We start from the raw sequence: 25,406 nt of genomic DNA, 5'->3' as shown, positions 1-25,406 counted from the left end.
ACCAACAGGAAGCGGTGGGTGCATTCGACACACTGCCGCCGTGTCTCTCCGGATCTGGTGACTCCTGCTGTGCTGACTGACTACAAAGAGATTCTGGAGAAAGAAAAGAGCCCAGCTGTGACGTCGGCCAAAGTTGAGGGAGCCTTCCCGGACCACGCTGTTGCCGGACGAGAGCACTATAATCTGCGTCCTCGATAAGAAGATTTTTGGTTTTTTTACGTGACTGGTTGGTTACCGCTCCAGGTTTGTGAAACGGAAACCGGGAATTCCAAGGGGGGGGGATCAGTTCTGCCAGTGTAGCGACACCCGTCTTGGCCCGGAGAAGAAAACAACAGCTACCTCGGAGTTCAGCACCGCATTTTTCTTTTTTAGGTATACACGCACGTGTATCTGAGACTTTGTGAACAATTTGTGCTATTTGAGACTTTGCACGAACATTCCTGAACTATGGCATCAACGGCAGCACGAGACAAACGAATATTAGGTGCCATTCTCTTTGTTCTGACTATTGTGGTGATAGCTGTAATAGCCTGGGTAGTTGAACTTGTGGTGCCTGCACGTGAACATTTGCTGCCGACTACCCCGGCTCCATCTGAACATTTTCACTTTACATTACCCTACCATGAGGAACGACACCGGCAAACTTATCTGAATAACAGTTTTATTCAGATTCTTCACCACACGCATAATATGACCAATACCTCGAATTGCTGGGTGTGTGGGATGTTGCCGGGGCACCAGAAGAGAGGGGGCACCCCACTCATTCCGCTTCCGTTTTCGCATAATGGATCATGCAACGCCTGGTACACCCTCCTCTTTACTTTGAGATGGCCAACCAAAGGGGGGGTGCTTTTCCGTTTGAATAAAGTATGCTCCCATGACAAGGATGGGTTTCCATGGGCTGAGGGTACTCGATTTGAATGGGAAGAGTACAGGCCCGACAACGTGTCTGCTCCGTGTGTGTACAGCAATCAAAGAAATATTAATGTATCCAGCTCACATGTCATTAATGTCATTGCTACTAAAGCCGATTTGTGCATTAGGAATAAAGGCTCGATTGCGGTGGGGAAAAGAGAATGTAACACCACTCTTACTTTTGATAGCCCGAATGGCATCTCATTTGTAGCATCTCGAAACACGTATTTTATTTGTGGAACGAAGGGTTATCATCAGCTTCCATTGGGGTGGTTGGGCACGTGCTATGTATCGTTTGTGCTACCTCCTGTATTCATTGCCCCACCAATGTATCACAATGATTATACCTTGTATCATGATTTTGTCCTGAATAGGGTTAAGCGGACTGTTGTTCTGGATGACATAGACCAGACTGATACTGCTTTGCAACAGTATGTGGACTTTAATTTGGGACTATTTTCCTTTGTGGGGGCTGCGTTGAACAGCCGGAAAATAAGACGACTGACATGTGTTGTTGAGGCTGTAGCGAATGACACTGCCATTGCCCTGGGAAACATCACTGAGGAACTACAGATTTCCAGAATTGTTACTGTCCAAAATAGGATGGTGCTGGATGTAGTTTTGGCTGACCGTGGGGGGGCATGCAGAATTATTGGAAGCAGCTGCTGTGTATACATACCGGACAATTCTCCATCTGTTTATGATGCCATATCAAAGCTCCACAAGATCGCAGCTGAGATACATCCGGACAATGGAACTTGGACACTTTCAGGATGGTTCTGGTCCATGCTTACTACCTGGGGCTGGAAACTGTTGACAATTCTATGTATAATCGTGGGGGCAATGTTTTTTATATGCTTATGTATTCAATGTGCCTATCAGCTTGCATACCATCAAGACGAGCTCTTGCCCATGATAAAATGATGCTTCATAAAGAAGTAACCCAAATAATGTTAATAGACATCGAGGACGAACATCCTGATTATGTTCACTATGAGGTAGATTCAGCTAAACACTAAAAGGGTCGTCTGTCGTAATTGGCATGGCCGCGTTAGCGATTAGCTGACACTACACGTTGTCCTCCTTAACTTGGCTATATATGAAAACGCCATTTTGAATGTTGCGGCGGCCATCTTAGACCATAAGCGGCCTCGTGGCCGGCGTGCCCTTTAGTCCGTTGTCGCGTTAGCGATTAGCTGAAACTACACGTTGTCCTCCTTAACTTGGCTATATATGAAAACGCCATTTTGAATGTTGCGGCGGCCATCTTAGACCATAAGCGGGTAAGCGGCCTCGTGGCAGGCGTGCCCTTTAGTCCGTTGTCCGTACCACTGACCACTTCAGTTTGCCCAGCAACAGGCTATTTTTAGTACTGGTCAAGCTTGCACATGCGCAGTCCCAACTGACCAGTCGTCCTTCAGGAATGTGCGCCAAACTGACCAGCGGAGTTGTGCCCCCTCCAATGAGCTGGCTGTGTTCCAAAACATGACCATATATGTACCTAAATGTGTTCTAACTTGTGCCGCCTATCTTTTATTGCCCCAAGACTGTATATAAATCGGGGTCACACCGGTGTTCGGTGTGATACCTCTTGCATTACTGAAGGGTGCTGTTTGAGTGTACCACCACCCCATGGGGTCTTAATAAACTTGTTCTTTGCCTTTTACAGTTTCCGTGCCAACAGTTCTTGAGTGTAAGTGGGTTATCTTCGGAGCATGTAGGCCTTGGGAACCCTGATTACTACAAATTGGCGACCACGAAGGGACTCATCGGCGACTCGGATGCCCGAAGGAGAGGTCGTGACGAAGGCTTGGAAACTCGCCATGGACGCGCGCTGCCACTGAGTGACCCGAGTCTTGGCTCCCACGGTGTTTCTTCCTTTCCTTCCGATCTGACCTTCCAGGTGGCGCCGGTCTCCGACTGAGTTTTCGAGTGTCTGCGTTGCTGGGAAAGTGCCGTTTGGCTGATTTGAATTACAAGACCTTGGCAGTTGGAATCTGGACATTTGAGAATTTGGGTAAGATTTGTGTTCGGTAAGGTAGTCTTCGGACGCTTACTGAAGTTCTATGATTTGTGATCGGTAAGGTAGTCCTCGGACGCTTGCCGAAGTCCTACGATCTACGTTTTGATTTGAGTTAGCTACACTGCCAGTTCAGAAGCAGGCGGCCAGGAAACGGTTTCAGCCTATCAACCACTGAGGAGATAAAGCCTTTGTATAAGGAATGAGGAAGCAATGAACACATTCAGCCTATCACAGGAGTAGCCCTGAGTGTTCCGAATTATAATTTCTTCATGTCACTGTACGTTATTGAGCCCAAGTAGCTCGCCGTGATCGTAAAGTGGTTAGTACTCTGCGTTGTGGCCGCAGCAACCTCGGTTCAAATCCGAGTCACGGCATTGTGGTTGGCAATGTCACGACAGTTGGGTTTTTACTTTACAGAATTCCCAAATGTACCAGTTGTTTTTAAAAAATGTCTATTAAAAACAGATCCTTTTCAATATTTAAACGATCTAACGACAAATTATTTAAACACACATGATTATAAGATGTAGGTATACTGTACTTACTGACATAAATGATCGTTCTTGAACATATTTGCGGTAAGGGGAGCGGAGCTCTCCCCCAGGCCAATCAGAATGCAGATGAATGCAGTTGCAGTTGAGTGACCTCTGTTGTGGCTGTCTACAGGGAATGCACATATGTAGCTGTCTCGCAGCCCAATCCAGACATCAATTGAAGACAGGTTTTGATGCAAATAGAGCAGTAAGTGCAGAGAAATGCTCACTCTCTAAAAATGGCATGTATACAATAGTAAGATTAAATCCAACCTCACCAGTAGATAGGATGTATCAATAAATAAATAAAGCTTCTCCTCTCTGATATGGAATTACCCCCCAAAAAGTATAAGGGAATACCCAATGCTAACCTATGAGAGGGGCAGACCTCACAGTAGTGAAAAATGTAATAGACTGTTTGATACTACTAGGACATACAAACTACCACAGTACATGTCTTACCTTTTACTTACATAGCATGATGCCCCTAGGACTACCTAGGGCCTACCTTAGGGGTTACTGATATGTAATAAAATTGGAGTTTAAGGCTTGGCAAGTAGTTTTAAATGCCAAGTCGAAGTGGCAGTACACTGCAGCACAGGCACTGCAGTAGCAGGCTTGAGACAGGTTTTAAATGCTATTTCTTTGGGCGGCACAATCAGTCACTGGGTATATGGTATACCACTTTACAAGGGGCTTTCAAGTAAATTAAATCTGTCAGTCAGGTATACTCCAATTATACACATGATTAGGGAAGAAGCACGTGCGCCTCAGCACTGATTAGTAGCGATAAAGTGATCAGAGTCCTAAGGCCAACAAAAAGATACAGCAAAATGCGGAGGTGAAAAGCAATAAGGTGGGGTTGGGACCACCATAAGAATGCAAGGTCTAACAAAAACGAACTAAGGATAACATGAGTAAAACATCAGGTTTCTCTACAGCATTTGGTGAGACAAGTGGGCCTTCTTTTATCTTCCATAAATGCAATCTTTACCGGACCCCTTTATTATATAGCTCTTCAAGGAAAAAATATAAAGCACTTACAAAGGAGCCTCAAATACTAGAAGATGGTAGACTTCAGTAATATGGGCCATATACTAAAAGCAGCACGAAAACAGAGTGCAATAGGGTCCAAAAAACTTGAGTGACCCATGAGAGTATGCATGCAAGCCTATGGTATTCCAAAGTAGAGATATACGCATGCAATTTTTGTTTTTAGGAGAGAATGTGCCTTCTGAAAAAAACATTTTTTTTAAAAAGTGCATTGCAGAATATCAGGAATTTGCTGTGGGACACCTTGAAAACTTGCATACAGATTATGTGCACACACCTCACAGTCAGTTGTTGTGTCAGAGTGGTTAAGGCGATGGGCTAGAAATCCATTGGGGTCTCCCCGCGCAGGTTTGAATCCTGCCGACAACGCGAATCTTTTTACATCGGCTACAATTTCAGAAGTTAACCTTTAGTATTTCTTCCATGTCAGTTTTATAAATAGGTGGTTTATTTTGGTGTCACTATTGCCATATCACATAATTATTATCGCTCCCCCTTTCACATCTTTGCTATAACTCTCGTCCTTCATTAGCGCTGGTCCAAATGCTTCAAATTATTATACCCTGGCTTACTCAGTCATACCTGTGCATGCACTTGAAACTTACTTTACCAATAAAAGAAGCAAATAGAGAAATAAAATAAAAGTGCTAGCTGGATTAGGCAAACACACTTCATAAAACTGCATTTTCTTTTCTATTCTCCCCCGTGTTACAAGCTTAACTGCTCCCTGTGTAATTTCTCTTAACCTGCTGTTCCTGGAAGAGAATTTCATCTACAAACTCTTTCTGTGTTTTTTCCTAGTCTTTTCTTAGATTTGTAACTGTTCCTTTACGTGCTCTATTTAGACGCCATTAATCTCATTTGAGCTCCTTGTACCTGCTGCTGTTTTCTCCACACCTCATACTGCCTTTTCCCTCTTTCTCTCTTTCTCTGCGGTTGGTGGCTACTTTCCAAAGCGTCTGATGCCCCAATGTTCCTTCGTCTTGTTGTCAGACGTGAATTTGAAAAGCAACAAAATTAACAAGCCTTTACCACTCACACATGGCAGAAGTTTATACTTTAATTCAATGAGCTAAGAAAAGTGTGTTGTGGGGCCCCTACGAGCCATGGTGCTTGCTTCATCATAATTAGGCATGCAGTCATTAGCCACAGCTCTGATTATGGGTCACTGAGGTCAGTTTCAATAATTCCTCAAAAACCTAACCATGCAGTCCCCCCTAACTGTGTAGTTATCTTGCTTTACTGCTGTTTGTGTGATTAGCTGGGAGGAGCTCACGGCAGCATCCTCCCAATAAAAGTATAGATGGACCATTTCTACGTCTGTGGCTGATTCCTCTAGGCCCGACCTCCCTCACAAAGCCAGTAGGAACTGGAAACGTCTTGATTTAAATAAATTAAACTCTCTTCTCGCCAATTCTAAACCCACGGCTTCCATGATGACTATCAAAGAGCTACCTGCTGTTAGATCATGGTTAACCACCGCTTTGGACTCCTGTCTCCCTACCCAAAAAAATAAATCTCAAGTCCATCACCCCCGGCACCCTTGTTTAACGACTCCCTCCGTGCAGAAAAATCCAACTGTAAAAAATTGGAGCGCATATGGCGTTCCAACTATGACTCAGATCACAAAGTAAAATATAAGTCCGCCCTCAAAGCCTATCATGCGGCCTGTGATACCGCCAGAGCTAATTTTGCTAACAGCACCATACTTACAGCTCAAAACAGACCTAAGGCCCTGTTTAAAATAGTCAAGGAGCCCTCAGGTGCATCCTCGGTACCTGAGGATCCTTGTCTAGACACTGCTCAGTGTAATGCCTTAGCCAATTTTTTTCTTGAAAAAATTGATAAGATCTATGCCATTTTTAATTCGACTCCCGCTTCCTCCACTCACTCTGTTCAAGATCTACGCAACTCTCCCCCTGGTATTATTCCTTGCCCTCTGCCCGCCACCTCCTCACTTCTTGCTTGGGATCCTATTTCCCCCGCGCTTCTAAACAATTATCTCCAAGACATCAAATCTGGCTCCCCCCTTGACCCCATGCCCCCTCAAGTTCTGAGTTCTCTGGACCCAGCACTTCTCCACATTATTTTAGATGTCCTGAATGCTTCGCTAACAGAAGCGATTGTCCCAAACGAATGGAAGCACGCAATGGTGGTCCCATTACTAAAAAAGGTTAACGCAGACCCCACCAACCTCTCCAATTTTCGCCCTATTTCTTTGCTTTCATGTTTTTCCAAGATTTTGGAGAAACACGTTAATTCTTTGCTTAATTCCTTTGTTGAATCTTCCAATTTTCTTCATGGTTCTCAATCCGGGTTCAGGGCTGGCTTCTCCACGGAAACCACTCTCCTCGGCGTGTCAGAGACCATCAGACGCCAAGTGGATAATGGTGAGACTGTGGCACTCATTCTGCTTGACTTGAGTGCCGCATTTGACACCGTCTCCCATTCCATCTTACTGTCCACTTTGGAGGCGGTTGGTGTCGGTGGTTCCGCCCATGCCTGGATTGCTAATTTTCTTTCTGATCGCACGTTCCAAGTCTTTTCCTCTACATCTGTTTCATCCATTCTCCCCTCCACTCACGGTGTTCCCCAAGGGTCCATCCTTAGTCCCCTTTTCTTTAACCTGTACGTGAGGCCGCTTGCTTTTTTGGCGGAACAGGCGGGCCTCACAATTTATTCCTACGCTGATGACACTCAAGTCATCTATTCACTTTCCACCAATAAAAACCTCCCCTCTTCCTCTCTTCAATCCGGGCTGAAACAAATATCGGATTGGATGCTGAAGCACAAATTAAAATTGAATGGGGACAAAACAGAACTGCTCCTGTTCGGCCCGGAAACTTCTCTCTGGGGCCCACACCATTGGCCACCGGAGATGGGTCCTCTACCTATCCCATCAGTGTCTGCTCGCAATCTTGGGGTTCTCTTCGATAATCAACTAACCTTCAAGCAACACGCTGTGAAAGTCTCCACCACCTGTACCACCATCATCAGGTGGCTGAGAAAAATCACGTGGATGCTGCCAGCGGACACCTTGAGGACCGTAGTCCAGGCTCTTGTCATCTCCCGCCTGGACTATGGGAACATCCTTCTCTTGGGTGCCGCCAAGGAGGTTACTAGGAAGTACCAGGTGGTACAGAATATGGCAGTTCGCCTTATCTGTCACCTTCCTGCCAGATCCTCGGTTACTCACCACATGCGGAAATTGCACTGCTTGCGAATCGAGAATAGAGTTAAGTTTAAAGCACTTTGCTATATGCATAAGATCATGACTGGTAGAGCCCCTCACTATCTCTCTGCTCTGGTGCAGCAATATATTCCACCCCGTACACTCAGGTCTTCCACGCAGAACAAGTTTATGATTCCGCGTATCAACAGAGCCAAAATGGTAGGACGCTCGTTTTCCCTGCTGGCCCCTTCCTTATGGAATTCTTTACCCCAACTTTTGCGTTCTGACATTCCGTAAGGGAATTTAAACTTGGCTTTTCAACACTTAACTTTATGGTTTAATACTCCTCCCACCTTTTATACCGTTCAGTTTGCCTTAGCACCGGGAAACCTCCGGGTAGCTACGCGCTTAACAAATGTAATTATAAATAAATATAAATAAATAAATTCCTTAACTCTTTCTTGCTTCACATACAGATGGCTTGAGGAGGTACAGGGGAGATGCAGGTCTAATAAACAGAATAGAATATCTGCGCCAGGTGTGTTTCTCTGCATTGGTGTCCCATCACAGGCCCACCAGTGTATGTGTGATCTTTGACTCCTGCCAGTTCACAAGCAGGCGGCCAGGAAACGGTTTCAGCCTATCAACCACTGAGGAGATAAAGCCTTTCTATAAGGAATGAGGAAGCAATGAACACATTCAGCCTAGCACAGGAGTAGCCCTGAGTGTTCCGAATTATAATTTCTTCATGTCACTGTATGTTATTGAGCCCAAGTAGCTCGCCGTGATCGTATAGTGGTTAGTACTCTGCGTTGTGGCCGCAGCAACCTCGGTTCGAATCCGAGTCACGGCATTGTGGTTGGCAATGTCACGGCAGTTGGGTTTTTCCTTTACAGAATTCCCAAATGTACCAGTTGTTTTTGTAAAATGTCTATTAAAAACAGATCCTTTTCAATATTTAAACGATCTAACAACAAATTATTTAAACACACATGATTATAAGATGTAGGTATACTGTACTTACTGACATAAATTATCGTTCTTGAACATATTTGTGGTAAGGGGAGCGGAGCTCTCCCCCAGGACAATCAGAATGCAGATGAATGCAGTTGCAGTTGAGTGACCTGTGTTGTGGCTGTCTACAGGGAATGCACATACGTAGCTGTCTCGCAGCCCAATCCAGACGTCAATTGAAGACAGGTTTTCATGCAAATAGAGCAGTAAGTGCAGAGAAATGCTCACTCTCTAAAAATGGCATTTATACAATAGTAAGATTAAATCCAACCTCACCAGTAGATAGGATTTATCAATAAATAAATAAAGCTTCTCCTCTCTGATATGGAATTACCCCCCAAAAAGTATAAGGGAATACCCAATGCTAACCTATGAGAGGGGCAGACCTCACAGTAGTAAAAAATGTAATAGACTGTTTGATACTACTAGGACATACAAACTACCACAGTACATGTCTTACCTTTTACTTACATAGCATGATGCCCCTAGGACTACCTAGGGCCTACCTTAGGGGTTACTGATATGTAATAAAATTGGAGTTTAAGGCTTGGCAAGTAGTTTTAAATGCCAAGTCGAAGTGGCAGTACACTGCAGCACAGGCACTGCAGTAGCAGGCTTGAGACAGGTTTTAAATGCTATTTCTTTGGGCGGCACAATCAGTCACTGGGTATATGGTATACCACTTTACAAGGGGCTTTCAAGTAAATTAAATCTGTCAGTCAGGTATACTCCAATTATACACATGATTAGGGAAGAAGCACGTGCACCTCAGCACTGATTAGTAGCGATAAAGTGATCAGAGTCCTAAGGCCAACAAAAAGATACAGCAAAATGCGGAGGTGAAAAGCAATAAGGTGGGGTTGGGACCACCATAAGAATGCAAGGTCTAACAAAAACGAACTAAGGATAACATGAGTAAAACATCAGGTTTCTCTACAGCATTTGGTGAGACAAGTGGGCCTTCTTTTATCTTCCATAAATGCAATCTTTACCGGACCCCTTTATTATATAGCTCTTCAAGGAAAAAATATAAAGCACTTACAAAGGAGCCTCAAATACTAGAAGATGGTAGACTTCAGTAATATGGGCCATATACTAAAAGCAGCACGAAAACAGAGTGCAATAGGGTCCAAAAAACTTGAGTGACCCATGAGAGTATGCATGCAAGCCTATGGTATTCCAAAGTAGAGATATACGCATGCAATTTTTGTTTTTAGGAGAGAATGTGCCTTCTGAAAAAAACATTTTTTTAAAAAAGTGCATTGCAGAATATCAGGAATTTGCTGTGGGACACCTTGAAAACTTGCATACAGATTATGTGCACACGCCTCACAGTCAGTTGTTGTGTCAGAGTGGTTAAGGCGATGGGCTAGAAATCCATTGGGGTCTCCCCGCGCAGGTTTGAATCCTGCCGACAACGAGAATCTTTTTACATCGGCTACAATTTCAGAAGTTAACCTTTAGTATTTCTTCCATGTCAGTTTCATAAATAGGTGGTTTATTTTGGTGTCACTATTGCCATATCACATAATTATTATCGCTCCCCCTTTCACATCTTTGCTATAACTCTCGTCCTTCATTAGCGCTGGTCCAAATGCTTCAAATTATTATACCCTGGCTTACTCAGTCATACCTGTGCATGCACTTGAAACTTACTTTACCAATAAAAGAAGCAAATAGAGAAATAAAATAAAAGTGCTAGCTGGATTAGGCAAACACACTTCATAAAACTGCATTTTCTTTTCTATTCTCCCCCGTGTTACAAGCTTAACTGCTCCCTGTGTATTTTCTCTTAACCTGCTGTTCCTGGAAGAGAATTTCATCTACAAACTCTTTCTGTGTTTTTTCCTAGTCTTTTCTTAGATTTGTAACTGTTCCTTTACGTGCTCTATTTAGACGCCATTAATCTCATTTGAGCTCCTTGTACCTGCTGCTGTTTTCTCCACACCTCATACTGCCTTTTCCCTCTTTCTCTCTTTCTCTGCGGTTGGTGGCTACTTTCCAAAGCGTCTGATGCCCCAATGTTCCTTCGTCTTGTTGTCAGACGTGAATTTGAAAAGCAACAAAATTAACAAGCCTTTACCACTCACACATGGCAGAAGTTTATACTTTAATTCAATGAGCTAAGAAAAGTGTGTTGTGGGGCCCCTACGAGCCATGGTGCTTGCTTCATCATAATTAGGCATGCAGTCATTAGCCACAGCTCTGATTATGGGTCACTGAGGTCAGTTTCAATAATTCCTCAAAAACCTAACCATGCAGTCCCCCCTAACTGTGTAGTTATCTTGCTTTACTGCTGTTTGTGTGATTAGCTGGGAGGAGCTCACGGCAGCATCCTCCCAATAAAAGTATAGATGGACCATTCCTACGTCTGTGGCTGATTCCTCTAGGCCCGACCTCCCTCACAAAGCCAGTAGGAACTGGAAACGTCTTGATTTAAATAAATTAAACTCTCTTCTCGCCAATTCTAAACCCACGGCTTCCATGATGACTATCAAAGAGCTACCTGCTGTTAGATCATGGTTAACCACCGCTTTGGACTCCTGTCTCCCTACCCAAAAAAATAAATCTCAAGTCCATCACCCCCGGCACCCTTGTTTAACGACTCCCTCCGTGCAGAAAAATCCAACTGTAAAAAATTGGAGCGCATATGGCGTTCCAACTATGACTCCGATCACAAAGTAAAATATAAGTCCGCCCTCAAAGCCTATCATGCGGCCTGTGATACCGCCAGAGCTAATTTTGCTAACAGTACCATACTTACAGCTCAAAACAGACCTAAGGCCCTGTTTAAAATAGTCAAGGAGCCCTCAGGTGCATCCTCGGTACCTGAGGATCCTTGTCTAGACACTGCTCAGTGTAATGCCTTAGCCAATTTTTTTCTTGAAAAAATTGATAAGATCTATGCCATTTTTAATTCGACTCCCGCTTCCTCCACTCACTCTGTTCAAGATCTACGCAACTCTCCCCCTGGTATTATTCCTTGCCCTCTGCCCGCCACCTCCTCACTTCTTGCTTGGGATCCTATTTCCCCCGCGCTTCTAAACAAGTATCTCCAAGACATCAAATCTGGCTCCCCCCTTGACCCCATGCCCCCTCAAGTTCTGAGTTCTCTGGACCCAGCACTTCTCCACATTATTTTAGATGTCCTGAACGCTTCGCTAACAGAAGCGATTGTCCCAAACGAATGGAAGCACGCAATGGTGGTCCCATTACTAAAAAAGGTTAACGCAGACCCCACCAACCTCTCCAATTTTCGCCCTATTTCTTTGCTTTCATGTTTTTCCAAGATTTTGGAGAAACACGTTAATTCTTTGCTTAATTCCTTTGTTGAATCTTCCAATTTTCTTCATGGTTCTCAATCCGGGTTCAGGGCTGGCTTCTCCACGGAAACCACTCTCCTCGGCGTGTCAGAGACCATCAGACGCCAAGTGGATAATGGTGAGACTGTGGCACTCATTCTGCTTGACTTGAGTACCGCATTTGACACCGTCTCCCATTCCATCTTACTGTCCACTTTGGAGGCGGTTGGTGTCGGTGGTTCCGCCCTGGCCTGGATTGCTAATTTTCTTTCTGATCGCACGTTCCAAGTCTTTTCCTCTACATCTGTTTCATCCATTCTCCCCTCCACTCACGGTGTTCCCCAATGGTCCATCCTTAGTCCCCTTTTCTTTAACCTGTACGTGAGGCCGCTTGCTTTTTTGGCGGAACAGGCGGGCCTCACAATTTATTCCTACGCTGATGACACTCAAGTCATCTATTCACTTTCCACCAATAAAAACCTCCCCTCTTCCTCTCTTCAATCCGGGCTGAAACAAATATCGGATTGGATGCTGAAGCACAAATTAAAATTGAATGGGGACAAAACAGAACTGCTCCTGTTCGGCCCGGACACTTCACTCTGGGGCCCACACCATTGGCCACCGGAGATGGGTCCTCTACCTATCCCATCAGTGTCTGCTCGCAATCTTGGGGTTCTCTTCGATAATCAACTAACCTTCAAGCAACACGCTGTGAAAGTCTCCACCACCTGTACCACCATCATCAGGTGGCTGAGAAAAATCACGTGGATGCTGCCAGCGGACACCTTGAGGACCGTAGTCCAGGCTCTTGTCATCTCCCGCCTGGACTATGGGAACATCCTTCTCTTGGGTGCCGCCAAGGAGGTTACTAGGAAGTACCAGGTGGTACAGAATATGGCAGTTCGCCTTATCTGTCACCTTCCTGCCAGATCCTCGGTTACTCACCACATGCGGAAATTGCACTGGTTGCGAATCGAGAATAGAGTTAAGTTTAAAGCACTTTGCTATATGCATAAGATCATGACTGGTAGAGCCCCTCACTATCTCTCTGCTCTGGTGCAGCAATATATTCCACCCCGTACACTCAGGTCTTCCACGCAGAACAAGTTTATGATTCCGCGTATCAACAGAGCCAAAATGGTAGGACGCTCGTTTTCCCTGCTGGCCCCTTCCTTATGGAATTCTTTACCCCAACTTTTGCGTTCTGACATTCCGTAAGGGAATTTAAACTTGGCTTTTCAACACTTAACTTTATGGTTTAATAGTCCTCCCACCTTTTATACCGTTCAGTTTGCCTTAGCACCGGGAAACCTCCGGGTAGCTGCGCGCTTAACAAATGTAATTATAAATAAATATAAATAAATAAATTCCTTAACTCTTTCTTGCTTCACATACAGATGGCTTGAGGAGGTACAGGGGAGATGCAGATCTAATAAACAGAATAGAATATCTGCGCCAGGTGTGTTTCTCTGCATTGGTGTCCCATCACAGGCCCACCAGTGTATGTGTGATCTTTGACTCCTGCCAGTTCACAAGCAGGCGGCCAGGAAACGGTTTCAGCCTATCAACCACTGAGGAGATAAAGCCTTTCTATAAGGAATGAGGAAGCAATGAACACATTCAGCCTAGCACAGGAGTAGCCCTGAGTGTTCCGAATTATAATTTCTTCATGTCACTGTATGTTATTGAGCCCAAGTAGCTCGCCGTGATCGTATAGTGGTTAGTACTCTGCGTTGTGGCCGCAGCAACCTCGGTTCGAATCCGAGTCACGGCATTGTGGTTGGCAATGTCACGGCAGTTGGGTTTTTCCTTTACAGAATTCCCAAATGTACCAGTTGTTTTTGTAAAATGTCTATTAAAAACAGATCCTTTTCAATATTTAAACGATCTAACAACAAATTATTTAAACACATATGATTATAAGATGTAGGTATACTGTACTTACTGACATAAATTATCGTTCTTGAACATATTTGCGGTAAGGGGAGCGGAGCTCTCCCCCAGGACAATCAGAATGCAGATGAATGCAGTTGCAGTTGAGTGACCTGTGTTGTGGCTGTCTACAGGGAATGCACATACGTAGCTGTCTCGCAGCCCAATCCAGACGTCAATTGAAGACAGGTTTTCATGCAAATAGAGCAGTAAGTGCAGAGAAATGCTCACTCTCTAAAAATGGCATTTATACAATAGTAAGATTAAATCCAACCTCACCAGTAGATAGGATTTATCAATAAATAAATAAAGCTTCTCCTCTCTGATATGGAATTACCCCCCAAAAAGTATAAGGGAATACCCAATGCTAACCTATGAGAGGGGCAGACCTCACAGTAGTAAAAAATGTAATAGACTGTTTGATACTACTAGGACATACAAACTACCACAGTACATGTCTTACCTTTTACTTACATAGCATGATGCCCCTAGGACTACCTAGGGCCTACCTTAGGGGTTACTGATATGTAATAAAATTGGAGTTTAAGGCTTGGCAAGTAGTTTTAAATGCCAAGTCGAAGTGGCAGTACACTGCAGCACAGGCACTGCAGTAGCAGGCTTGAGACAGGTTTGAAATGCTATTTCTTTGGGCGGCACAATCAGTCCCTGGGTATATGGTATACCACTTTACAAGGGGCTTTCAAGTAAATTAAATCTTTCAGTTTCAGGTTTAAAGTCTTTATTTCGATTTTTAACAAATCATAAAAGACACATTAAAATACAAAAGAATTTAACTAATTCAATTTAAACAAAAACAGGAAAGAACAAAACTATAAAAAGATTAAACACTAACAAAAATATGCAAATAAGGAACATTTAAGACAAATAGATAAAACAGGATTAAATTTCAATTAATGAAGAACCTGACTATTTTATAAAAAAGATAAATTTAAGTTAAAAAAGACATTGCAGTTCAAGTTCATTGTCAATGGGCCGTTTATATGGCAAAAATACAAGGGATACAGATGAAACAACTAAGTCATAAATCAGTTAACTAATACATAGTCAATCAGATTATGACCGATTGTGGAGCATCCTGGTCCTTGGGGCTAAGGCATGTTGTTTTTTAGCCTTAGGAGCCAAGCTCATCCCAGATATTTTGCCAGACTTACTACAAAGAGTTCGGAGGTGTTGGTCCTAAGCACCCATATTGCTTCCATCGATGTTTTAAATGGTAATTTTTGAAACAAGGGTTTTAACCATTTCTTTTGGGGTGCAGCGTACCTAGGGCAAGCAAAAAGAAAATGTCCTTCAGATTCAATATGACCTGGGCAACATGTACAGTAAGGCGATAACCCTGTAGACCGTTTGTTTAGAAAAGGGTTCAAAGGCAAAGAACCCACTCTAAACTGATGATACAGCTTCTTATCTAACGGTCGAGTTATTACGTCCCAATAGGGCTCTCGCAATAGGTCAAGTTTGAATGTTAGAAACCTGCCTGTGAGGCTATTTTTGTTAGAAAGCAGAACTTTTTTTAAGCGGGTCGTGGCCCAATACAAGGATTTGAACTCGTCTTTGGAAGGGAAAACATTGGATTGAGGGGATGTCCAGAGGTGTTCCAAGCCCATGTCATTAAGGATAGATTTAACAGCAGAAAGCCATGGGATTTTCCCTGAACCCGTAATAGACCTAACTTCGGACAGTTCCTTTGCAAATAGGGATAGATCTGGAGATGTCCATATCCGTCTCCACAGGGCCACTAGCCTAAATCTAGCCATCTCATTGATCGGTGGGGAACCAAGGTCCAAGCAGAGGGGGATCGAGGGTGTCGACTGCGGTAGGCCTACTAAGTTAGGAAGGAATCTACATTGGGTTTTAAACAAGTTAAGCAAGTCCATGTGGCCCCACAGATCCGCGCCATATAAAATGGCGGTAGAGATTTTAACATCATAGATCTTGAGGGCCGGGAGGACCCGCTTTGTAATTGATTCCTTTTGCTCTTTGATGAGGCAACCAGTCAGCCTAGCAATTTTAAGATATTGTATGTTAATCTGGTCCTTCCATCTTAAACGGCTATCGAGGGTAACCCCTAAGTAGGTCATGGTATCAACCTGCTCGAGGTTTACTCCATTCAACCTCACGGAACTCCGAACTGGATGGTTTTTTGTAAAAACCATGAACTTCGTTTTCCCCACATTAACCACCAGGTTATTGATGGCACAGTACTCCTCAAAGCGGTCGAGAGCCCGCTGAAGTCCGCTACGTGTTTTTGAGAGGATTAAAGTGTCATCTGCGAAGATGAGAAGAGGAAATCTCATCCCAGCCAGCATTGGAGCATCAGTGGGGGTATCCGTGAAAAACTTGACAACTTGATCGATAAAGAGGAGGAAGAGAGTTGGGGCCAGGACACACCCCTGGCGGACACCTCGAGTTACAGGAAATGTCGCTGTCACTTGTCCCTGGTCCCCCCACCTCACCCTCGCATAGTTGTCCTCATGGAGTCTAACAAGGAGGTCTAATAGTTCTGATGGGCACCCCAGATTTTTCAGCACACCCCACAGTTTATCCCTTGGCACCAAGTCGAAGGCGGACTTCAGATCAATGAATGCAGCATAGATGGTGCCGCCGCCGAGCCATACCACCTTCCAATAGATCAGGCAGAATCTAAACACCTGATCTATGGTGCTCATTCCCGATCTGAAGCCCGCCTGCATGGGTGACAGAATATTCTCTGTTTCAATCCATCCCTGGACCCGTCCTAGGACCATACGTGCTATTATCTTTTGGATCGAATCGATCAAACTGATAGGGCGATAATTGCCTGGGATGGATTTATCGCCCTTTTTATAAATCGGAACAATTTCGGCTCCCCTCCATGATTTCGGGACTGTGGCTCCAAGGGCTAAGGTGTTGGCTATCATTGTTATATAAGGGAGCCACAAGGCGGGATTAGATTTGAATAAATCTGCCGGAATCAGATCCATACCAGGGGCTTTCCCTCGGAGAGTCAATGCAAGGGCCAGCTCAGCCTCTGCAACTGTGAAGGTAAGTTTTTCTCTTTGGGGGGTCAGCAAGAGTGTGTTGCCTGAGGGATTCATAGTTTCGGGGTCATCGGCTCTAAATTGGGCCGAGTAGAATGATACCCAATCCTCAAGGGGCACATTGTTTCCCGGGGTAGAAGAGTCCGCGTTTTTTCCCCATTTAACTAGATCCCAAAACCTTTTTTGGTTGTTAGTGGAAGATGCCTCCAAAAGATCCGACCAGAACTTATCCTCCCACTCCCGTTTAGCTTCTCTAAGGGTTTTCCTGTAATTGAGCCTTGCAGCTTTCACTCCAACCATATCCCGAGATTTAATGGCTGAAATGAGAGCTGCATGTGCCTCCCTACATTTCCTATTGTACCATTTTTGGGGCAAAGGATTTGTTTTAGTAGGAGCATTTCCGCACGGTAGGGAAAGAAGGGTTTTTAAATGGTCAAAGCATTTAGTATGTACTCCCATCACATTGTTAGCCAGTCCAGGGTCCGTCCCCAACAAATCTATTTGCAACATTTCATTAAGCGCATTTTTTACCACATTATTAATGTTGTCCCATAAACACTTGTCTTCCATGACCCGGGACCATTTTAGTCTCCTCCTGTCATTGGTAAGTTGGGCGTCCCCTGTATAGGTGGCAGTTGGCTCCTCCTGTCTATTTAGACCCGGTATCTTCAAAGACAATGACAGCGGGTTGTGGTCACTTTCCGGGCGCTGTAATACTGCCATGTCAATTAATAACTGCCAATGTTCCATATTCAGCAAAATGTAATCAATGCGGCTCTGCCTCTGCCCATTGTCAAAAGTACAATTTCCTTTAATGTCCGAAGTAGAACGGCCGTTACATGCACGAAACCCCTTTTGTAGGCAAAATGCCATCCAAGATACTGCTGCCTCTGTTGCCTTTGCCCTCTTTACCACTTGTAAGTCCGGGATACCCCAAACAGAGTCCTCCGCCATGCTCCAAGTGTCTCCCATATCAAACAAAGGTTCTATAGTGCAATTTAGATCACCAGCAAGAATAATGAGGTTGCCACTGTCCATTTCCGAGGTTATATGGTCAATGAAATTCAACAAGGGTGGACTTCGACCACCAGGCAGACCTCTAGCATAGATATTAACAATGTTCATAATTTGCTGGTTCCCTTTGTTTAGTATGATGTGGAGGAGATCCGGGTTCTCCACAGGAAGTTCAGTTGGATAGAAACCCAAGGATTGTTTCACCCAAATCAACAGACCGCCTGAGGCCCGCCCTTTACCCCCTTTAGTTGCAGGTTTAAAAAAGTTAATATAACCCAACTTGTGAACAGGCTCAGTTGCCCATGTTTCCTGCAGCAGGATGATGTCGTAATTGTCCACAAAGTTCGACCAATCAGTAGAAGCAAGGCGGGCCTTGATACCCGCTATGTTCCAGGACAAGATTTTCAAGTGATCTTTCAGATAGACCAGAGACGGAGGTTGTAAGGGCTGTGCAACTCCCTGAGGCATCCCTTTATCATCTTTAACCTCTAGGTGCTTAACACAATCTACTGGAGCTATAAGATTGTCCTTGGTCGAGATCCCCTGGACAGCTGCGTGTGGTAGAGGGCTAAATAGCAGAGAAGCTTGACCTCCATCCTCATCTACTGGATTGCTGAATTGATATGGGCGCACCATACTATGCTCAATGGACTCTTGGGCTACTGCGCTAGCAAGCAAAGGCTCACTAGATAGATCGTTGAGTCAATCGATAGCATCAAGGCCAGAGAGGGGGCCAAAGTGATTAAAGAGAAAGGGATGCTGACAGTCAAGTGGAGTTAATGCCAGGGGGTGTCTTATAGCTGGGCCCTTACGGAATAAAGGGTAGGATTGGGGGGTATTTGCCTGTGTGGATAAAAATATGATAATGCTAATGTTTGTACATCCCCCTGCCTTGCAAACCTCGGTTCTCGTCGAATGACGTCTACCACCCACGAATCTTTAAACGAGATTAAGATACAATCTCCCTCCAAGTCTTTTGACCCATGTCCCACCCAATCTACTCTCCTCACGAATAGTGTCTCCGTAGGAGTGGAGGGGGGTAACGGGTGGTTTTTATTCAACCAAAAAATGACTTTATTGCGAAGGTCGCCATAAGACTCCCTGGCACCCGGTTTTAATGGTGCTACACCTGTCAAGACGATGGTGTGTTGAGCTGCTTCAGGTGGTAAATCAACACAAGGGATAGTTGGTCTTTTGCGTCCCCCCTCCCTGTGGTTGGTGGAGGCAGTACGTTGGTCTCTTTGGGTGCTTGGGGGGGCAATATTTAAAGTAGATTGTGGGGGAGGACCCATGGTTTGGCGCCCACCAGTATTTTGTTTAGCCACTGGTTTTGAGTGGGGCGTTGGTGCCTGGGCATGAGTGCTAACACCTGATTTAGAAGATGTAATATTAGATTTTTCACCCCCTTTAAGCGTGGCAATATTCAACCCTGTGGTTTTATTAGGAAGTGTTTTACCCCTTTCTATATTGTTATTACAAGTGACCTTAGTAGATGTTGATGTTTTACTGGCGCCCATATTATTGGAATCAAGTAACGTTTGTAGCATCCTATGGTTTGAGTAAATCAAAGCCTCCATACTATCAATTTTTGAGGTCATGAGCCTAGTCCGCTCCAGGACTGGTAAGAGTAATGTTTTAAACATGGCCTCCATTTTTACTAGCAAAACTTCGTCACTATTAAGGCACATGGGGCAGGTACTTGAAGAGCCCAAAGCCGAAAGGGAAGGACATAGCATATTGTTAAATACAGAGGGAATTAAGGGGTTTGGGGGAAGCTCAGACCCCTGTCTCCTACCTTCTTGGGCTTCATTTACTTTAGGGATTTTTAAGTCTCTTTCCCCCGACAATCTAGAATCCAACTTTCTCTTCTTAATATTGGGGCCAGGATTGGGTATAGGATGGTTAGTGATTTCGGCAGGATTAGAGATGTTAGAGTGATTAAGGGGGAGACATCCAGAAAGCTGACTAAAATCCGGCCCCCCACTAATCAAGGAATCATTATCATCATCCCCCTGGCTACATTGGGAAGCATCTATACTATGCCTTTCTTCCCTCAAAGTATCCGCTGTTGGGCTTCCCCCTATGTTTTCTAAGTGGACAATTGCGTCCGTAGAGGTAGTGTGAACGCAGTTAAAGGCAGCATGTGGGGCAGAGGGCACAGGGGAGGTGGAAGTAGCTAGGGCCCCCAGTGATGATCGCCTTCCACTAATAAGGTCTATTGAGAGTCTTTTCTCTACCATGGCAATTTCCTTTTCCAGGATTCCAGTGGCCCGTGTTATGAAAGCGTCAAAGGGGCCAGACACGACACCCTTGGCGGTGTGTATTGGTCAGGTATACTCCAATTATACACATGATTAGGGAAGAAGCACGTGCACTTCAGCACTGATTAGTAGCGATAAAGTGATCAGAGTCCTAAGGCCAACAAAAAGATACAGCAAAATGCGGAGGTGAAAAGCAATAAGGTGGGGTTGGGACCACCTTAAAAATGCAAGGTCTAACAAAAACGAACTAAGGATAACATGAGTAAAACATCAGGTTTCTCTACAGCATTTGGTGAGACAAGTGGGCCTTCTTTTATCTTCCATAAATGCAATCTTTCCCGGACCCCTTTATTATATAGCTCTTCAAGGAAAAAATATAAAGCACTTACAAAGGAGACTCAAATTCTCAAAGATGGTAGACTTCTGTAATATGGGCCATATACTAAAAGCAGCACGAAAACAGAGTGCAATAGGGTCCAAAAAACTTGAGTGACCCGTGAGAGTATGCATGCAAGCCTATGGTATTCCAAACTAGAGATATACGCATGCAATTTTTGCTTTTAGGGGAGAATGTGCCTGCTGAAAAAAACATTATTTTTAAAAAGTGCATTGCAGAATATCAGGAATTTGCTGTGGGACACCTTGAAAACTTGCATACAGATTATTTGCACACGCCTTACAGTCAGTTGTTGTGGCCGAGTGGTTAAGGCGATGGACTAGAAATCCATTGGGGTCTCCCTGCGCAGCGTCGAATCTTGCAGACAACGAGAATCTTTTTAACATCGGCTACAATTTCAGAATTTAACCTTTAGTATTTCTTCCATGTCAGTTTTATAAATAGGTGGCTTATTTTGGTGTCACTATTGCCATATCACATATTTATTATCGCTCCCCCTTTCATATCTTTGCTATAACTCTCGTCCTTCATTAGCGCTGGTGCAAACGCTTCAAATTATTATACCCTGGCTCTCTCGGTCATACCTGTGCATGCACTTGAAACTTATTTTACCAATAAAAGAAGCAAATAGAGAAATAAAATAAAAGTGCTAGCTGGATTAGGCAAACACACTTCATAAAACTGCATTTTCTTTTCTATTCTCCCCCGTGTTACAAGCTTAACTGCTCCCTGTGTAATGTCTCTTAACCTGCTGTTCCTGGAAGAGAATTTCATCTACAAGCTCTTTCTGTGTTTTTTCCTAGTCTTTTCTTTCCCTTTTCTTAGATTTGTAACTGTTCCTTTACGTGCTCTATTTAGGCGCCATTAATCTCATTTGAGCTCCTTGTACCTGCTGCTGTTTTCTCCACACCTCATACTGCCTTTTCCCTCTTTTTCTCTTTCTCTGCGGTTGGTGGCTACTTTCCAAAGCGTCTGATGCCCCAATGTTCCTTCGTCTTGTTGTCAGACGTGAATTTGAAAAGCAACAAAATTAACAAGCCTTTACCACTCACACATGGCAGAAGTTTATACTTTAATTCAATGAGCTAAGAAAAGTGTGTTGTGGGGCCCCTACGAGCCATGGTGCTTGCTTCATCATAATTAGGCATGCAGTCATTAGCCACAGCTCTGATTATGGGTCACTGAGGTCAGTTTCAATAATTCCTCAAAAACCTAACCATGCAGTCCCCCCTAACTGTGTAGTTATCTTGCTTTACTGCTGTTTGTGTGATTAGCTGGGAGGAGCTCACGGCAGCATCCTCCCAATAAAAGTGTAGATGGACCGTTCCTTAACTCTTTCTTGCTTCACATAAAGATGGCTTGAGGAGGTACAGGGGAGATGCAGGTCTAATAAATAGAAAAGAATATCTGCGCCAGGTGTGTTTCTCTGCATTGGTGTCCCATCACAGGCCCACCAGTGTATGTGTGATCTTTGACTCCTGCCAGTTCACAAGCAGGCGGCCAGGAAACGGTTTCATCCTATCAACCACTGAGGAGATAAAGCCTTTGTATAAGGAATGAGGAAGCAATGAACACATTCAGCCTATCACAGGAGTAGCCCTGAGTGTTCCGAATTATAATTTCTTCATTTCACTGTACGTTATTGAGACCAAGTAGCTCGCTGTGAACGTATAGTGGTTAGTACTCTGCGTTGTGGCCGCAGCAACCTCGGTTCGAATCCGAGTCACGGCATTGTGGCTGGCAATGTCACGGCAGTTGGGTTTTTCCTTTACAGAATTCCCAAATGTACCAGTTGTTTTTGAAAAATGTCTATTAAAAACAGATCCTTTTCAATATTTAAACGATCTAACGACAAATTATTTAAACACACATGATTTTAAGATGTAGGTATACTGTACTTACTGACATAAATTATCGTTCTTGAACATATTTGCGGTAAGGGGAGCGGAGCTCTCCCCCAGGCCAATCAGAATGCAGATGAATGCAGTTGCAGTTGAGTGACCATTGTTGTGGCTGTCTACAGGGAATGCACATATGTAGCTGTCTCGCAGCCCAATCCAGACGTTAATTGAAGACAGGTTTTGATGCAAATAGAGCAGTAAGTGCAGAGAAATGCTCACTCTCTAAAAATGGCATTTATACAATAGTAAGATTAAATCCAACCTCACCAGTAGATAGGACTTATCAATAAATAAATAAAGCTTCTCCTCTCTGATATGGAATTACCCCCCAAAAAGTATAAGGGAATACCCAATGCTAACCTATGAGAGGGGCAGACCTCACAGTAGTGAAAAATGTAATAGACTGTTTGATACTACTAGGACATACAAACTACCAGAGTACATGTCTTACCTTTTACTTACATAGCATGATGCCCCTAGAACTACCTAGGGCCTACCTTAGGGGTTACTGATATGTAATAAAATTGAAGTTTAAGGCTTGGCAAGTAGTTTTAAATGCCAAGTCGAAGTGGCAGTACACTGCAGCACAGGCACTGCAGTAGCAGGCTTGAGACAGGTTTGAAATGCTATTTCTTTGGGCGGCACAATCAGTCCCTGGGTATATTGTATACCACTTTACAAGGGGCTTTCAAGTAAATTAAATCTGTCAGTCAGGTATACTCCAATTATACACATGATTAGGGAAGAAGCAAGTGCACTTCAGCACTGATTAGTAGCGATAAAGTGATCAGAGTCCTAAGGCCAACAAAAAGATACAGCAAAATGCGGAGGTGAAAAGCAAAAAGGTGGGGTTGGGACCACCTTAAGAATGCAAGGTCTAACAAAAACGAACTAAGGATAACATGAGTAAAACATCAGGTTTCTCTAGAGCATTTGGTGAGACAAGTGGGCCTTCTTTTATCTTCCATGAATGCAATCTTTCCCGGACCCCTTTATTATATAGCTCTTCAAGGAAAAAATATAAAGCACTTACAAAGGAGCCTCAAATACTCAAAGATGGTAGACTTCTGTATTATGGGCCATATACTAAAAGCAGCACGAAAATAGAGTGCAATAGGGTCCATAAAACTTGAGTGACCCATGAGAGTATGCATGCAAGCCTATGGTATTCCAAACTAGAGATATACGCATGCAATTTTTGTTTTTAGGAGAGAATGTGCCTGCTGAAAAAAACATTATTTCTAAAAAGTGCATTGCAGAATATCAGGAATTTGCTGTGGGACACCTTGAAAACTTGCATACAGATTATGTGCACGCACCTTACAGTCAGTTGTTGTGGCTGAGTGGTTAAGGCGATGGACTAGAAATCCATTGGGGTCTCCCCGCGCAGGTTCGAATCCTGCCAACAACGAGAATCCTTTTAACATCGGCTACAATTTCAGAAGTTAACCTTTAGTATTTCTTCCATTTCAGTTTTATAAATAGGTGGCTTATTTTGGTGTCACTATTGCCATATCACATATTTATTATCGCTCCCCCTTTCATATCTTTGCTATAAATCTCGTCCTTCATTAGCGCTGGTGCAAACGCTTCAAATTATTATACCCTGGCTCTCTCGGTCATACCTGTGCATGCACTTGAAACTTACTTTACCAATAAAAGAAGCAAATAGAGAAATAAAATAAAAGTGCTAGCTGGATTAGGCAAACACACTTCATAAAACTGCATTTTCTTTTCTATTCTCCCCCGTGTTACAAGCTTAACTGCTCCCTGTGTAATTTCTCTTAACCTGCTGTTCCTGGAAGAGAATTTCATCTACAAGCTCTTTCTGTGTTTTTTCCTAGTCTTTTCTTTCCCTTTTCTTAGATTTGTAACTGTTCCTTTACGTGCTCTATTTAAGCGCCATTAATCTCATTTGAGCTCCTTGACCCTGCTGCTGTTTTCTCCACACCTCATACTGTCTTTCCCTCTTTCTCTCTTTCTCTGCGGTTGGTGGCTACTTTCCAAAGCGTCTGATGCCCCAATGTTCCTTCGTCTTGTTGTCAGACGTGAATTTGAAAAGCAACAAAATTAACAAGCCTTTACCACTCACACATGGCAGAAGTTTATACTTTAATTCAATGAGCTAAGAAAAGTGTGTTGTGGGGCCCCTACGAGCCATGGTGCTTGCTTCATCATAATTAGGCATGCAGTCATTAGCCACAGCTCTGATTATGGGTCACTGAGGTCAGTTTCAATAATTCCTCAAAAACCTAACCATGCAGTCCCCCCTAACTGTGTAGTTATCTTGCTTTACTGCTGTTTGTGTGATTAGCTGGGAGGAGCTCACGGCAGCATCCTCCCAATAAAAGTGTAGATGGACCGTTCCTTAACTCTTTCTTGCTTCACATACAGATGGTTTGAGGAGGTACAGGGGAGATGCAGGTCTAATAAACAGAATAGAATATCTGCGCCAGGTGTGTTTCTCTGCATTGGTGTCCCATCACAGGCCCACCAGTGTGTGTGTGATCTTTGACTCCTGTCAGTTCACAAGCAGGCGGCCAGGAACTGTTTCAGCCTATCAACCACTGAGGAGATAAAGCCTTTGTATAAGGAATGAGGAAGCAATGAACACATTCAGCCTATCACAGGAGTAGCCCTGAGTGTTCCGAATTATAATTTCTTCATGTCACTGTATGTTATTGAGCCCAAGAAGCTCGCCGTGATCGTATAGTGGTTAGTACTCTGCGTTGTGTCCGCAGCAACCTCGGTTCGAATCCGAGTCACGGCATTGTGGTTGGCAATGTCACGGCAGTTGGGTTTTTCCTTTACAGTATTCCCAAATGTACCAGTTGTTTTTGTAAAATGT

General features: G+C 43.9%; 3 non-coding genes across 3 annotated transcripts; all 3 read left to right on the top strand.

The window, feature by feature from the left end:
* The first annotated feature begins 8,477 nt into the window (after positions 1-8,477).
* Positions 8,478-8,549, top strand: TRNAH-GUG (transfer RNA histidin (anticodon GUG)). Its single transcript has one exon. It is a non-coding gene; the product is annotated as a tRNA-His (tRNA).
* Positions 8,550-13,714: 5,165 nt separating this feature from the next.
* Positions 13,715-13,786, top strand: TRNAH-GUG (transfer RNA histidin (anticodon GUG)). Its single transcript has one exon. It is a non-coding gene; the product is annotated as a tRNA-His (tRNA).
* A 10,101-nt stretch (positions 13,787-23,887) lies between these two features.
* Positions 23,888-23,969, top strand: TRNAS-AGA (transfer RNA serine (anticodon AGA)). The gene has a single exon. It is a non-coding gene; the product is annotated as a tRNA-Ser (tRNA).
* Positions 23,970-25,406: the final 1,437 nt, after the last annotated feature.

This window comes from Lissotriton vulgaris, chromosome 1_1 (genome assembly GCF_964263255.1).
Source record: "Lissotriton vulgaris chromosome 1_1, aLisVul1.2, whole genome shotgun sequence".
Taxonomy (NCBI): Eukaryota; Metazoa; Chordata; class Amphibia; order Caudata; family Salamandridae; genus Lissotriton; species Lissotriton vulgaris.
This window is presented reverse-complemented; position numbering and strand designations above follow the sequence as displayed.